Raw genomic sequence first — 17367 nt, 5'->3', positions numbered from 1 at the left:
CTAACGTGCTCGAGGTTGCGGAGAAGTCACCTGACGCTCAACTGCAATATTTCTCAATAAATATCCAGGAAAGAAAGTTACGAAGTATAAAAAGGAAGGAGGTTAGGTTATCGCTTGGGCGATAACCTAACCGATATCGCTTGGGCGATAGGTGCGCTCTGCACAAGTGTATTTTCCCGCTTTTCTGCGAGCTAAGTTTCATTTTTTCCTTGATAGTGATTGTTTCGTTTCCTTCTTGACCGCCGGAGATCATCATTTGGTCGCTCGACACATCTCTAGTCATTCTTTATTCTCTCGCTCTGCCATCTAGTGAATCGCCCGCCAGGCAGAACTCAGCTACGTGCACAGGTTGAAGGATATTCACCGCTGCCGCTTGTTGCAAACAGCGGCGCATCGCAGCGGTTGTGCAGTAGTCAGTGCGTTTAGCTACGGTGCAGTATCACTATTGGTGGGGCAGAGGATGGAGCACTCACGATGGCCCCTTCGTTTTTTTTAAGTTGGATGAAGTCGCATTATTTGTGTGCCATTCCTCTGTCACAGCTTTATGCCACGGCGTCGCGATGACGGCGGCATCGCACAATGAGCGAAGAAATACTTTCGCATGAAAAAAAATGTCGCCTTGCCCTGTAAACACGTTATCAGTGGTGTTGAGAAAAGTAGTGTGTATATTCGTCACCTTCTCCAACGCAAGCTGAGTGCCCTTCCATTCTGTGAAGAAGGATGACCAGCGAAGCAGTATATGTGGACCCCTTATGGTGAACGGTACATGCGGCGTGGGTTGGCGCGGCATTTCACTATCTTCGGGATCGGCCCAGGTATGGGGAGTGTTTAAAGGGATAAAGAATAAAAATCGAAGAATATAGAGAAAGCCCCACAACGGCATTCCTAAGACACAATTGCTAGAGTATATAGACATCATTCGGGTTACTTTTGAGCGGATGGCTTTAATGTTGACACTCAATGAGCGGCCACCGCGTCACTCGCAACGCGCTCCCGACAACAAGCCGGCGGATTTGACGTCACACCTACCCTCAGCAGCCGCGGAGCGAACTGACCGGCTGCGCAGTTTAGTTTTCCTCGCGCTGCGCAGTGCAGAATGCAAAGTTGTAGTAGTGAGTGTGATAGCATGGAGCGGAGGTTATGACTCCGACTTGGATGCGTGGCCTACTGAACGAGCACGAACGATAAAGGCGCATGCCTACGATCCGTCCACGTCGTCAAGCGAAATTGACGACGACCCCCCGCAGCAGTCACCTCTCCGTGGTGCCGAGGGAGTCTGGACCAGCAAAGTGGTGTTTACACTGTGCATTCCATGTACACGCGTTCGCCTCGAGAGATCAGGGGCGTCATCATAAGTGGAAACCAGATATAAACGCGGTTCCTGCGGCTCGGATCGCAAGCTCGCAGCTGTCACGAATGAGTTAGCGAGACGAGAGGCGCACGCCTCATTGGCAGTGTTGCATCCGTGGCGGTACGCCCAGCGTGATGCACTCACGCAAACGCTTTGCCATGTTTGGTTTCAACAGAGCGGGCACACTTATGCATCAGGCTATGCAATGTCAGGCGACGTAAGGAAATTACTCTGCGTTCTGCGCCAAGCGGCTTACTCCGCTACCCATATATGTTATGGGTAGCTACTAGCGCGTAAAACATAAAAGCTACCAATGCACAATACAGGTGCCGTGAGTACACACTGTACAAAAAAAAATCGTAGAAATCGTTGACGCGTGTACACCTCCCTATACCTACGCCATCGGCGCACGTGTCGCCGGCGGCGTGAGCATAACAGTCGGCTGCCGACTCTCGCGCAGCAGGTGCTTGATGTGGGCAAGTTGCTGTTATTGAGAATAGATGCGATAAAGCAACGGGTGGGGATTGAAGCCAGGCATGTGCAGTGAGTGAAATGCGCCTCTGTAAGCAGGGAGCGTCTTGTTATTCACGGAGTGAGCGAGTACATTCGCAGCGGTTTCAGCATCCCGTTGTTTCATCGCAGCCGAGCACTCCTTCCCTTGATGCAAACGAGATGGCGCCACCAGTCTCATGTCGGCGAATTTTTTTTCGTCGGCCGTCGCTTCAGACGATGCGGATTTCGATTCATTCTGGCAATATTGGCTAAACATCTGGCTCAGAACGTCGTACAAACGAGAAATTACGGTGAAACTGCACCTGTGCGCAAAACTACATCGTGAACAAGGCAGCGGTTCACGGGAGAAGCATTTATGAGAGATAAGCGAGAAAAAGACTACCGCTGCCTGCCGCTTCCACATGCGCACAGCAGACCCTCGCCGTTCTGCGGCGTTGACACGGCTGCTCCACACATCAAACCACAGATCCACGAGATGAAAGACGACGTTTTTGTACGGCTCACACGAGGAAGCGGTGCGAATAGGACGCTCGAACAAACAAAGCGCGTTGCTGCAAACGTCAACTCGCCCCTTCGCGCGCTCAGTGTGGGCGATCGCTCGCAATGGGCCTCTGGGTGGGTAAGCGTGACTTGATCTCCCGTTTTGCCGGAGCTTTAGGAGGAGGCCCGTAGGTGCTGCGATTTGAGAAATATTCACTAAAATAATTACTTTTCGCTCATTTCTCCTCAGAAAGAGTGTTGTTTTGGTCGCTTTCGCTGCGACAGCTATTACTGGAGACAGAAATCTAGGCGGCAAATTTTTTTATTCACTATCCCTTTAACACATGCTTCACCTCCACCGTGGGTGGGCCACGCATTGGACTGTCTCCAGAATCGGCCCACGTAAGGGGAGTTTGTTGTTTACCAAGCCAATGACACTTTTAAAATTTTTTTGGACGGTAGAGATATATAGCTTCGCTGTAAAAAAAAAACGCTTGCAACCAAGAAATGGGAAGCAAGTGGGGATGCATAGTACATATAGACGGCTCCTTACTCCACTTGACACCAGGTAAATAAAAGTCCCCAAGGAAAAACTCGCGTAAAAAACTGTACCGTGATTCGAGCACGTTATCCTCATCGTACGTATCATTTACGAAATATAACAATAAATTTCTAGGACGCTCAAAAACATCTATGGTAATTTTTCTGATGACCAATTTTGATAATATTGCCCGCACATTTAACACCGCTGCTAGTATGAGTGAGTTGCAATTGCACAACTTTGTGTACGGCATGTAGTACAACACTGCCTCTGCATTGCCATTCCCGATAGAGTGGTGTAACAAAACACGAACCGTGTGCCAACTGAAAAGTTTCTTGATGGCTCATTTTCAGGTGATTTCGAACGCCTTAAACGGCTATGTGTACCAATGCACCTCTTGAGCGGGAAGTGTTTTAGTGACGTAAAACGGTCGTATGTATAATTATCATACCCATGTTGGAACGTTACTGATGTTTTCAGTACGGGTCCTAATAAGGAGAAAATAACACAAAGTGCTTGTGTTTAAATTGACTGCAAGCAACAAACAATAGAGGCCCGTTCGTATACGTCGATTCTTTCCTGAAATAGATGCATTTCTTTTAGTGAAATAGCAAATTCAGTAGAATATTTCATTGGACTGCAGAGGTGTGAACAAAAAAAAAAACGAAATCCTGCTACACTTACTGAAGCACCTGTGCAGAACCTCGTATATGATTTTCAACATAACGCCAGCTCGCACAACTCCCGAAAGATTGCAAAGGTCGTGAAATAATAAAATTGTCCCTCTAAACACACCGTCAAGCTGGCAGGATCAGATGTTCTGCTATTAGCACACACATAATACTTGCGTTTTATTCCTATTTTTTTTAAGCCAGAAGGAGCACAATGGTGTTCTTTACAGCGCTCATCTGAATGTACATTTAATAATAGGTCGCTGATGTCATCGCAGGTTGCATCACTTTCCTTTTATTTGCGCGTTTTTTGCTCTGTAGAGAACAATGAGATTTTTTTATTGTTGCAAGTGTATGGCGTGTGACGAAAATATACAGGCATCCCACTATTGTCGTCAATTTCGTGGTGAAGTCAAAGCCACTCATTTAACAAGAATTTATGGAGCATTTCAAGCCTCAAACAAACATGTCCCCCGCTCTCTGATCTGACAACGTGTAAATACATTGAGAAATGGCACAGCGTATATAAAAATGCAGCAACAAGTGAATGTCACTTCAGCCATGGCGATCATCGTTCAAATATCAATGCTTTGTTTGCTGCTGCTCTCGGTGTCCTGCATCCCAGGAAGCGATGCTGCTGAACGTAAGTAGAACTTGCTTGCGGTGTAATTTGTATTGTTGAAAAAGAATTTTCTGGAAAGACTGAAAACTGCATTTGCTACATCAGAAAAATTCAAATATTCTATTTACGAAGTACAGAATATTTATAGGAAACCAGAAAATTCTGCTGAACCCACCGCAGTATTCTTTCCACGTTAATCCTAAGGGTATCGAATAAATGCAGCGACAAACAGCATTGCCACTGCGGAAGCTCGTCATGTATGGCGCGTACGCCAGAGGGGCTCCTCTGTGGAGATTTTCTCTGGGCACGTTGCGCAATCTAGCGAAGTGTTCATGTGGCGGGTGTCCGAATGCATTCCCGGAAACCTGAGACGTCGCGGCGGAGCGCCTGAACAAGAAGGCCAGCGTAGCAGTCTTCTAGAACCGAACTACGCGTGCCGCGCTTGGGCATCGAGCAAGGACCGCCCACCTTTCAGGCGGCACCAAGGCGCCGGCTGAAAGCGGCGCCCATAGCGTCCCCGGGGTGGCCGCGTTGGTGGGCTCTACCGCATATTTCGACAGGACTGTCGGATAACGCATGACGTCGGTTCGTTTGCGCCCATTTCCGGGGAAAGTATAAAGACTGTTTTGCCAATGAAGTTCCCCATCTACACAATGTCCCACCTTAGCGTCAAAGGTGCTCATTGAAACGTGGCACACATTTATAGCAACATACACAGTGAAACAAATCGCGAGGAGAGCGGTCCGCTGAAGAGCGGCTCTCACCTGGTGGCTAACGTTGTCATGATTGTGGTCAATGAAGAAAGGCACATGCATACTGCCATATACTTCTTGAGTCAAATTTCTCTGAAAGAAGCGTATGCAAGAGCGGCCTCCCCCTGGGATGCGGAATTTTAGCCTGTGGGATGAGGCTTTGGTGGTGTGGTGGATTTCCACGGATACTTGTTAACGTTTTTGTGTCACCGACAAAAGCGACATATTGGTCTGTACATACGCAGGTGCGATAAATATGCGCATCACTATTTTATTACCGTGGTCGGACTGCGCATGCAATTACGGAACATTCTTAATATGCGGTACTAAGTAATTTCAGGAAAAACTTCCAGCTGTGTAATCTTATTCACCACATTTATTCTGTATGAAACGATGCCTAATGCCCCAGGTTCACCTACCTTAAGTCAATGACTGCTATAAGCGTGTCTAGCTTAACTTATTTCACCTTATCTCCTAATGCTCCCAATTCTGTAACTGGGACTTCTTTTTGAGGTACCATGACTAACCTTGCGGTCACGCTATTTTTGAACCAGATATCCTTAAAAACGGACGACAAGGCGCACTACACAATTTTTATGCTATTCTTGTGCATTTTGAACTATATATACATGACTGAACACGAATTTTGATAATTATCTAGTACCACTGTTTTGGCATGTTGCAATAATACTTTGTAGTATTATTTTCTTATTTGTTTGGTTGCTAAAAAGGTTTTGCTTTGTTAATAATGCCCTGTTTTATATACTAATTATTGTTGTATTTCATAATGCACTGCAGAGCTCACCAAGGTAAAAAAAGCTATTGTTCGCTGTACACTGTGGAAGAATACGACCACGAAGAGTTCTGTTTGTCGCACGGTTCCTTGGAACACACCAGGCCTAATTACAATCACCAAAGAAACAATTTTATAATTACCGGTGACATATATTTTATATGACGTTAACCACTTTTGGAAATTGAAGAAAGTGGAGTGTGGATATAAAGGAAATTTTAGATGAATGGGTTGTAGAGCATCTGCTTGAAAGCCAAGTCGTATTTGTTCCCACCCTCGGCAACTCTGAAATTCTCGTATCCGTTTGTTTGCATTTTCGAGGCTTCGAGCTTTATGGTAAAAGCTACCGTGAAGTTTCCAGAGCTCCCGATGTTGCAGAAATATCCGAGTATCCCACTCTTACTGCCTAACGCAGTAAGTGAGGGAATGTTTGAACAAACAGCGTCGTCTGGCAAACCTTCCGGCAGTTGTTCCGCCCGAGCATATCTTGTGCTTCCAGCATAATCGCACAAGACCGCCAGGCATATCACGACTGTACGTTAACGCGAAGCTTCAGCGTGATAGGTCGGTTGCTGTGTGCGGCGATGCCTAGAGGTGCGTCGCCGCATATGTTTATGGATACATACGAAAGTTGTACGCGCACCGATGACGAGTACTGCCAAAAAATCTAACACGGACCATGTGTGTGACGCTTTACTAATTATGTTACCACGGCGGTTAGGCTTTCATTTTGGTGCATTTTTGTGTACCTGTACAAGATCAGCTCTTGTAGCCACCCCTCCAAAATTCCACGAAAGGGGATGCGAAAAATATGTTTTTATGTTTGTCGTGTCAAGACTGCAATCGAATTATGAGGCACTCCGTAATGGGAGACTCCAGAGTACTTTTATGGCCGCAGTTGTTCACCATTAAATAAAATATAAGTACACGACCTTTTTTTTCGTATTTTTTGCCTCATCAAAATGTAGCCGCTACCACCAATATTGAAGTCACTGCCTCGAGCTCAGTAGCATAGTGTCATTGCCCGCACCTGTGTTCACACCATTACAAAACATAAGAAATCTATGCCCTCATTCTTGTCAAATTGTGATGAATAGTTATACGCCACTGCGACACAAGTCCTGCATCCCTAAACTTTACTAGAAGCGTGTCGTATTTCTCTAAATCCGCACATGACGTAGCAATTTTTCGCCCCAAAACTACCCCCAAATGAAGGAAAACAGTTTGAGATATCTTGTGCGCGGTGCAAGCATAAATATCGCAGCATAATAAAATATAACCCAGAGGATAAGCATTCCTATTGCATAACATTGCTCATGACACCGCATGAAAGCAAATGCAATTGTGCAAGTCGCAATCATGTAGTATTTATCATTTTTCTAAATTTTTGTTGTACATCAAGTCCCTGATATTTGTTGTATCTGTAAAATTGTTTTCCTCAACTTCTCAAGGAATTTCTGAGAGAGAGTTATTGAATAAAGTACTTATCAAAAGTTTTCACTGTTCTCGCTGAAGGCTTTAGTAAAAAAAAAACATATTTTGTAAAACATTAGGCGCATGTTGGCGCTACACGACCATCTAAAAGTGTTTTTTGTCTTTCATGTTCAGGATCTGCGTGGGGCTCTTTTATTCCAGGTATGTGTATTATAAATGTCAGTGACACATATACAAGGTATAATCAATTTCTACTGCATAACCACCTTTTCTAAACTTGCACTTTCTAAACGCAGATATTCATTTCATGGGAACGATTTACATAGCTAGGATACAACTTTAATTTCTTTGTAATAGCCAAATAAGTAAGTGAGCGTGGTTGACGTTTGCATGATGTAGTACTCACGCTCCAGTGACGGTGATGCTTGAGGCAGGGGCAAAACAGCGGTGAAAGCCTACCTCTTTATTTGGCGTACTTGCGGCCTTTAAGACAGGTAACTCTCGAGCGCTTCGATTGCGGCGAGCGTCAACGATAGTCAACGATAGTCGAAAACATGATCTGTGGATCAAGCGCATCAGCTTTTATGCATGACTCGTCGAAAGTTGCAGGATAATTGCTGGTGTGCCATGCCTTCGAGAAACTGCTGTACAATTGATGTCGCACATGGAATCTGATTATTCAGTGTTCGGCTAAAGCGTAGAGAACATACAGAATCAACGATAACATTCGAGTAAGTTATAAATCATGCGGGTGCGTCTTGCGCTGAGCGATAAAATTAAACCTTTGTAAGCCGGTGGAAAGCGGTCACCGGTGAACATAAAACAGGTACATGTGTCAATATACTGGTCAATTACCTTTTCATGGGCAAGTCGGTACTTGCTCAACGACAAGACTATGTAGCGCAAAAACGCCCAAAAGAAAGATTCACACCTCATTCGGCTTTCACCCCTCTGGTGGAAACCTTGCTGCAGAAGCTGAAACGTAGCATAGTGTCAGAATAGTCGAGAGATACAAGCACGACAGTCGAAAAAAGTCGCAGGTGGGACTACGTTACCACAAGATGAACCACAACCACAGGAAGGCGGCGAAAAGGTGGGTTAGCTGTTGCGTTTTCCACCCCGAACAAACAATCTAGCCTATGCCCTGGAATCAATGGATATGCCGTGAAAACGTGTAACGTCAAATACGCAAAACGCCGCGTGCAATCTTCCGCGGCAGTGTTCTACCAGGTACCGCTAATTGAGGCAAATAATGCGCCGGACATTCCAGCCGTAGTGTGAACTATAGAATGATAGATCATGCCTATAATTAAAAAGAGGGTATCAGCGCACATCCTTCTGCGCATTGCGGGTCTTGCTGCTGTGATCCACATTTTTCTGAGGTGACAATTTTGAGTAGCAGTAGAGACAAAACCACGCCGCCACCGCTTTATCATATACATTTCAGAGGGCAAGCTTGTGCGAGTCAAACACCTATTTCATTATATGATGCGAAGATTGCTAGGTTTGTCTCAAACAAGATGGCTTGTCATTTGCTCTTTGCCGTGCCTTGGTATCCAGAGTGTGTGCGGGCTAGATATGTGGTGAGCATTGCGCCTAAAAGACAGACAGTTGTGAGCGAAGCGCCGTCTTTCTCTGACCTCTGTTTGTAGTTGTGAATCTATTTTGTCGAGCTCTTTTGCACTGCAATATCATGTGTTTCAGCGTGGCAAGATGATCACCTAACAAAAATATACAATAGTTAGTTGTTTTGCTTTGAGAGATAATTAGGGCATTGAACTAGGTAAACAAAAACAAAGCATTTATTCGGCTATGTGCATTGCACCATAAATTATTTGCAGAAATTTCAAATTGTTGTACACGAGCACCCTATTAGCAAGCTACCCGGCACCTTAAGAGTTACCAGCGTACCCGTTTATTTTACACTGTTTTCTTTATTAAGACTGGAGAGATTGAGCTGTGCATACATACGCTGCTATGTAGAAGGTACTGGCTACTGAGAAGCAGGCCTCATTGTCGTATGTTCGCTCCATCCACGCTTTTTTTCTCCGACCTCTGTTAGTACTGGAAACCTCTGTGTTTCTGTAAGCTCCCGTCTTCTTGAATTCTATACGTGTTTGCAGTTTTTAATGGCCGGTAAAGCGTAATTCATTTAGTTTGGTAGTACAGCGTTTCCTTATGAAACGACGAAAGATACAATGAGTGACCTAATTTTCCGAGAAAAATGAACACATTGTCTTGTCTGTTATTTGCAGCAAGCCGTGGACTTGCTAAAGTGAGATGTAAGTTTGAAATTTTGGAATACCTTCCACACTTAACCTTTTTTCGCTTTCTGAATAGCAGTGAACTTTCGAACTACCTAACGTTCTTTTTTTATATATGGGCTGTTACGTGCCAAAGCCACTTTCAGATTATGAGGCATGCCGTAGTGGAGGACTCCGGAAATTTCAACCTCCTAGGTTCTTTAAGGTGAACCTAAATCTAAGTACGCGGGTGTTTTCGCATTTTGCCCCCATCGAAATGCGACCGCCCTGGCCGGGAGTCAATTCTGTGACCACATGCTCAGCAGCCTAGCAACCTAGCGTTACTCATATCGACATTTTGCCTCCGTACTGTTACAAAAAGTGATTGGTCTTCACTTCCAACTCTTTTTCCGTGCGATTAGTATACGCGTGTCGGTCGAGTTCAATATTCTTTGGGTGGCGCGATCGCCTCATGCTCGAATTTATTAAACTTGCGTCGTCCTGTATCGTTGCTCTCTGTGTAAGTGGCATAGGCAGCGTTAAAAATGCTTGATTTAATTACACAGGTATATTCCGGCTCCACTGATTCCCAACAAAAAGAAGGCGTATAGACGCCTCTACAATTGGCATAATTATACTCAATATAACCATTTCAAATGTTTTGGTTATAAACAGGTACGACGTTTTCGACATCAACCAGAAAAAAAGGAAGGACCGAACAATGTGCGGCAATTTTTTTCTTGTCAGAACTCGGTTTGAGCGAAATAGCCTAACTGAAAACTTATGAGTAGAGGAAGAAGAAAGCGTTCAGGGTGCCGCTGCCAGACAACTTTCGCCCAGATGCAAGGAACATAGCGACATCGCAATAACATTTGAACATCTTACCAAACAAAGGTTTGCTTTTCCCAGAGGTGTGTCTATTTTACTGTTCGTCGGCGCCGAAAAGGCGATGCGGATTGTGTAGCAGGAGCAAGCAGAGGGTGCCTTGGTGGTCTCCCATAGATAATTTCATTCTTCGTGGTGCGGATACAGTAGTGTATGGACTGAACAGATTCACCGATGTGTAGTACCACCGGATAGTGAGGTTTTACGTAAATACTCATTCTTCGCCTGCACTATTGGTGTAAGTGCTGTACGGGCATATTAGGGAAAATAAAGCATTTGTTGCGGTAGCAATTGTGTAGATACTCCAGGCACAGCTGTGTCGTCGCCGTCGCCGTGATGGTGCGTTTAAAGTCCAAAAGCGACAAAAATTGTCGCCGCATGCCGTATGCTGTATGTGCGAGGGAGAGCGCGCGAGGGGCATACCGCGAACGCGGCTTAATCTCGTAGGCGCGAGCTGGGACAACACCACCTAGATAGCACAAGGCCTGTTTACTCCGATCCATGACGTCACGCTACCTAGCCCGACATTTCTATTGGCAAGGCTGGCGTGATGAAAGCGGTGACGTCAAAATCACTGTTGCCTACTCGGGAGCATCCCCATTAGATTATATGGCAGTCGGGCCAGGTGGCATGACGTCATGGATCGGAGTGAAAAGGCCTTGTGCTATCTAGGTGGTGTTGGCTGGGAAGGAGAGGCAGAAGTGCACCCTCTGCTATAGCTCGTGAGGCACGGGGTTGTGGCGAGGGAGGTGTTGCGTTCTGCTCCGGCGGCTGCTGCTTACGGCGCGGCCGTGTGGGCACCGCATCTTCAAAGCGATCTGCGACGTGGCCGAAGTACGCGCCAGCGCAAGCCTCATATTCATTGCAATTGGCGTTGTTTGCAGTGCTGGTAACTTCGTAAGGGCTGTGCTTTCGACGTTTCGCTCGCCTTTAAGCGGGAGATGCACGAAGATCAATTCGCTCGGTGCTGCTGCCGCGGCGGTTCCTCACTTCAGCTTATTGGCAGCGAGTTTCCGCTGTGATCGAGCAAGATGTGCTTATGTTTGCGTGTGCGCGCGTGACACCGTACTCGGTAGTTAGTAAACGGATGTTCAAAAGTTTGCACTGCGGATAAAACTACTGTGCTTACTTCGTATAACTATCCACTTATTTGCTATCGCAATCGACGCTTCTCCTTTCGGGCGAAACAGTGACATTTAGTTTCGGTGGATGATAAATTATGAAAGCACTTAGCCGGAATTGTCGCCTATAGTTAAGCCGTTCATGGGGCTGTGCCCTTGCTACACCGCCTCTTTTAAAGAAGTGAACAGAAGTATCATTAATCGTACTGAGTATTGCCACATAAACAAAATTAGCGAACCGCAAAGTCACAAAAAATGAATGCGCAATGTTGACACGCAACATTGTACACCTTAAAAACACAGTGAAATTTCATTTAGTATCGTATTTATACAGATTACACCCAAATATAAATCACAGCTGACAAAATGTCCCAAACGTTAAAAACCAAGAACGGAGAATGCTAAACGCTGATCTATACTGCTTAGAAAATTTATTATTTGACATTTCTCTGCACAGTGGCTTCCTTCAACTTATGTCGTGAATTTACAGCTATTTGACATTATTCAGCAAAATATTAATCTGCGCTGAGAAGGCGGGACATGAATAGAAAGGCAGACGCACACACAAAATGCCTTACTTCATAATATTACTATGCTCGTCTTGCACGTTGAGGCTACAACGGATCACAGGGAAGTTTTTTCTTCTTGATATATCACTGAACATATTGATGATGTGATTTTAAAAAGAGATAATTGTTCGGTTCTTTCTTTTTCAGTGCCACGGGCAACAAAGGACAAATCAGGTATGCTTTAAAGTTATTCAGTAATATTTACCAAGGAAGCATAGATTGTATCTCTATAACATATCAACTGTTTCAAATGACTAACCCATTCTTATAAAAACTTCGCCTGATGTCCTACATTAATGGAGTACAAAACTTATGGGCGCGGTTTATTATACCAAACTCAGATCACACACGAGCTTGCTACGTCTACGACCTCTACGTCACACTGAACGAAATGATGCGAGAAAAGCGTGAATGAAACTGGCAATGAGGGCGAAATCGTCCTATTCGCCCAGTTCTTGTAACCAACCGTAATTTTTTTCCAGACAATGATACTTTTCCGAAATATTTGAAGAAAGAAGGATCATATCTTTTTTAAATACAAGCGTGCCATTCTGGCAAACCGCATAGGCCCAGCGTACTATAAAAGCACACCTGGGTCCATAGTTATGTGACCCTATATATATGAATTGCATATGCATTGACGGTCACGCATAAACTACGGCAGTTGTCTAGGAAAATTAATTAAAAAATTAGCTTCGTGAAGCAAGTACTAGGCATGATAGAAAACATTTGGAAGCTCACACAGCCACACTTGCACGTACCACACTTTTCCAATTTTGACGATGAATAGATCAATGGCATCACAAAGCCGTGATAAAGCAACAGCACTGCTGTTTTGGCAAACCATGCTTAACAAAATGGCATACTAAGAAAAACAACTTGTTTCTTTTTATTTCTTTGAAAAATGGTGTTGTGCTTTTATACGCAGGCCGCTAACCGGTTAACTGATGAATGTTTGGCTTAGCAGTCGAAATTGCGCTCCATTTGGGCTAGGATACCTATAATATTGCGAAACACAAAGAAACTATCCATTCTGGTACATCTTTCCTAACGTGAAATCCATTTCAAAATTCCAAACTTGTGCCATTAGCTGCCTCGAAATGTAATCACTGGTGTAGTATTTTTCGGCACCAAGAATACCTAAGCTTGGTAGGCGAGCATTTACTTCTGAAACATAACATGTTACAACCAGATGACATAAAATGACACAATCAAGGGAGCCACCATTGACATAACCTAATATAAATGATATCTTCGCTATTTCTAGGCGTGGTCCTGCGCTTTGGAGGTTAAGGTACGTATTCAAAAAGGCGCTAGTGAGCTCCAGCAGTACAATGTGATTTGCAATTTGCATCGTGCTCTTTCAGAGCGTAAATTCTAAGTGCTTGTGTGTGAGAGATTTCAGTTCGTTTGCTCGTTTCCATCATGAGCATGCATTACATGGTAAATTGTTTAGACGTATTTAAACTGAGAGTCCTTCTTGCCACATTATCCGGAAATGAAAAATGCTAAATCCGTTTTTCCATCCTATAGAATTAGTTAAAGCTGGCAAGGTATGGCGACGCGTCCTCTTTTATAAAAGATATCTTAAATTATTTCTTCGGCGTTTGTAGTCGAGAAAATTAAATGTAGCCTTTCCAGTGGTTTTTCATAAAGCGAGGCATTATTTTACCAGCTCTCTTTGAAAACAGTAAGTTCCCCAAAAAAAATTGATGTGTGTCTCATTGTTCTAAAGCTGCAGTGCTTGCTCTTTTAAGCGGTCGTTTAGCTCTTATGCTGTACTGACATATGCAAGGTGTCCCGGCTATCTTTAGCCATTATTTAAAAATATGCGAATTCCACGGAACTGGACACAACCAAGTGAATGCTGTTTGCGGTCGCATATAGATACTCAGATTATTTTTTTTCATTTCGCCTGATTGGAAAATTTGCCCTAAAGATTTACTTCTCAAATAATATAATTAAACGAAAAGTCTAAATGAGAAAATTGGATAGCGACATGAAAACTTCCCGATACAGCGTTTTCTGCTGCTAATTCTTGCTACATAAAAGTGCTTTTCCGAGCGTGAAAGAAGTCCGCAAATGCAGGAAAGTTTACCGCACTACTGGTCGCTCGAGGCACTTTGCGTGTATTCGTCCGCCTTATTCAAGCTCGGAAAAATACTTTTATCTAGCACGCAGTGAGCAACAGAAAGCTACGTCTGAAATTTTTCATGGGGCGCAACAATTTCTGCATGAACAGCTGCCATCTAATTTTATTATTGAAGAAGTTTATTGAATAAGTAGGAATAATTATCGAACTTGTCGGAATGAAAAAAAATGTGTTTGATTATCTCCGCGCGCCGGCAAATGACATTATTTTATTCTGTCCAGATGCGTGGCATTCGCATATCTGTTAAGTCTGGCTAATGTTAGCTGGGACACCCTGCAGATTGATAATATTTTGAGATGAAATGTACTCTCTCTTTTTAAAAATTCTGCAGCAGGCCAGCCTTCCCGAAAACGAACAGTCCAGAGGCAGCAGCGCCCTGTGAAATGCAATATTTGTAAGGTATTGTGCGACAGCTTTCAACGAACGTGCAACAATAAACGTGTCACTGCATGTACTGCAAACGCTACTGAGAATATTCTATATGCATGTGTTATCTCGATGCATTCGACAATTTGAAAAATTTGCTAAAGTTTTTATTCTTCATTTGGCTATAGTTAAGGTCAATGCGCAGCTACCCGCCGGATTGGTTGGTGCGCGCGCGAGTGGTTACACGCATTATCGGAGGAGCGTATGAGGTGGACGTTTCAGCTGCGAGTGCCCTCTCCTTAGCAGAGCATTATCGAGATCAGCAGTGCACATTGGTGACGTCATGCACTAGAAAATTAGCAGGTGATGGGGGCGGGCGACATGTGCGAACGCCCCATTCGCAGCAGAAATCTGTGCACAGCTGCAGCGGACGCATGTGACGTCAGCCGATAAAGGCGACAAAAGCGCATGGCTGCTGTTTTGAACATTGATACTTATCCGGTCCTAAAGCCGCGGTTTGCCAAGTACAGTCGCGGACAGAATATTATGGACCATGAAATCTAAGAAAAAGCTGAATATCTCCGCAACCTCAAGACGCAATCTGGTATTTGCATTTTGGACCTCGACTAGAATATGCTAACAATGTTGTCGTGGGCAGTTTTACTGGTTACCGCTACAGGCTGCTCGGGATTTGAACGTTTTCGGAGATCCCGTGGTCCATTTTATTCTTTCCGCGACTGTACATAACGCCTGATTTTGGCTAGATCAGGTCAATTGAGCTGCTGTTCCCATTGCGAGGACTGGTGGCGCCGATGACCGCACCTTTTCAATGTATCCAGCTTTTCTGGACATCAGGGATTAGTTGGTGGAGTGTCACCACGTGGCATAGTGACGTTAAGCTATTCAAACTTCCCGCAATTAATCACTAATAAAGCATTTAACTAGTTACATTGTGGCCCATAATGCAATTTACAAATTCTAGCCGTGCAGTTCGCGAGGCGAATCCATTTGTAACGAATTTTCAAGATGACGCCAGTTTCGAGACACAAATTCTCGAACTTTGCGGAGAAATGCACAGGCGTTCCACTTCATTTGTTAACAAAACTTTGTTTCGTGCACTGAAGCACACAAGTAATTGCAACGCCAATGCCTTTCTCCACAAAGTTCGGGAATTTATGCCTCGAAACTGGTGTCGTCCTGAGAATTTGTTGCAAGTGGATTTGCCTTGCGAACTGAATAGCTAGAATTTGTGAATTGCAATATGGGTCAAACGATAATTAGCTAAAAGTTATTTATTAAATTCTTGTTAATCAGCCGATTTCGCATTTCAGTTCTTTTGTGCAAGTAGTGACCGCCGCTTCTGGTAGACCAGCTCATCAACTAAAATGTAGCTAGCGGCCACAGGCAATAGTTAAAAAATTTCTCTGCTGTATTCACTATATCATTAGTATCACTAGTGACATTGCGCTGATTATATTTCAGTGCATACATCTTTATTCTTCTTTGTGATTTCAAGCCGCCTGATTTCTTACTCATCAATACTGGAAATGCTACAATGTTTACGTTCGTTTTCTGTTTATATTTGTCAGGTTTGATGTTCCAGGCTATCCTATACGATTCCTATTATTATTATTACCTTTTACTAGAATAGTGAGAGTGATCAATTTTCTTAATCTTCTCTCTTTAATTTTTATTTTGTATTTGTTGGTGCTTCTGTATTTGTTGTCAAGGTATACATAAATTTACCAACTGCCTATTTTAATGTACATAGCAAGATGAAGGCGCCACCACAAGACATTGCATAACCTGTGTACTCGCCAACAGTCGTCATCCGACGTGGTGCTTTTTGACACACGGTTTACCTGTAGTAGGCCCCCGGTGATATGTCCTACTCTTAACGCCTCCTATATAAACAATCTTCACATCTGGATTCTCACCAGCAGTGCATTCAAGATTATTAGTAAAGAAGCACTGTCGTGGGAGGTATGCGTCGGTATTGTGGTTAAGGCCTAGCTAAGATATAAGAGAACGCCGCCGGCTGGCGGACGGACGGCCCAAGTTGGCATATTCGTATGCCAGGGGCTCAGGACCCTTTACGAGGAAGGCATTGCTGATTTGTGCGATAATCCCAGCAATAGGCAATGCCGCTATGAGAAAGCGGCATTTGCGCTCTAATCGTATCGTAGTCTCCAACGGGAACGACTGTACTTGTAAAGAGTTTGGTTGTCCGGCGGAGAGGTTCCACGTCTTCCAGTTTTCTGTATATAATAAGATCAAGTATAATGCATGAAATATGAGTAGTAGTGAGCTACGATTACTTTTTTCTTTGAGCGGCCGGTACTAGGATCAATAAAACATAACTCTGTGTAGGTGTTGCAACCACGCAGTAGAAGGGTGACAATGCGAGAAATTTTAGGATAGTTAGCGTTGCCTTGTGACCCACAGGCATTACAGGACACCGTACACTTTAGTGGTTGCCCCATTTACTTTCAGCTCGCCTTTTTGAATTTTGACCAAAGCTATGACTGCTACGTACTTTATCCTGAACATTTTTGGGGGCAGGTGATGTGTCTAGCTCCAGTTGTTCGAAAAAGCTTTGTTTCTCTATCTTATAGCCTCCAAGGCCACTGCTGAGCGACTCGTTCTCCTTATGTGCTAGCTGCTTATTGCTCTTATATTTATGGGCAGCTTTATTTCAATTTCACTAACTCCAATAAAATTAAAATGTTTCAATTGATATAGATGGACGTTTCTTGAGATGTCTTGTTAGTGTAAAGATTGTTAATGTAATACAATGTTAATGTAACGTTATTGTTAAACTCTGCTAGAGCTGATGATATCGGGGTTCTAGAATTGCTAGAGGACTTTTATGAG

General features: G+C 44.0%; 1 long non-coding RNA gene across 1 annotated transcript; it reads left to right on the top strand.

Annotated features, from left to right (window-relative positions):
- The first annotated feature begins 4118 nt into the window (after nucleotides 1-4118).
- LOC135914844 (uncharacterized) lies at nucleotides 4119-14596 on the top strand. The gene is made up of 6 exons (XR_010568436.2): nucleotides 4119-4199; nucleotides 7332-7358; nucleotides 9413-9439; nucleotides 12123-12149; nucleotides 13243-13269; nucleotides 14459-14596. It is a non-coding gene; the product is annotated as an uncharacterized lncRNA (long non-coding RNA).
- The last annotated feature ends 2771 nt before the right edge of the window (nucleotides 14597-17367 follow it).

This window comes from Dermacentor albipictus, chromosome 10 (assembly GCF_038994185.2).
Source record: "Dermacentor albipictus isolate Rhodes 1998 colony chromosome 10, USDA_Dalb.pri_finalv2, whole genome shotgun sequence".
In the NCBI taxonomy this organism is placed as follows: Eukaryota; Metazoa; Arthropoda; class Arachnida; order Ixodida; family Ixodidae; genus Dermacentor; species Dermacentor albipictus.
Note: the sequence above shows the minus strand (reverse complement) of the source record. Positions and strands in the feature narration are given on the sequence as shown.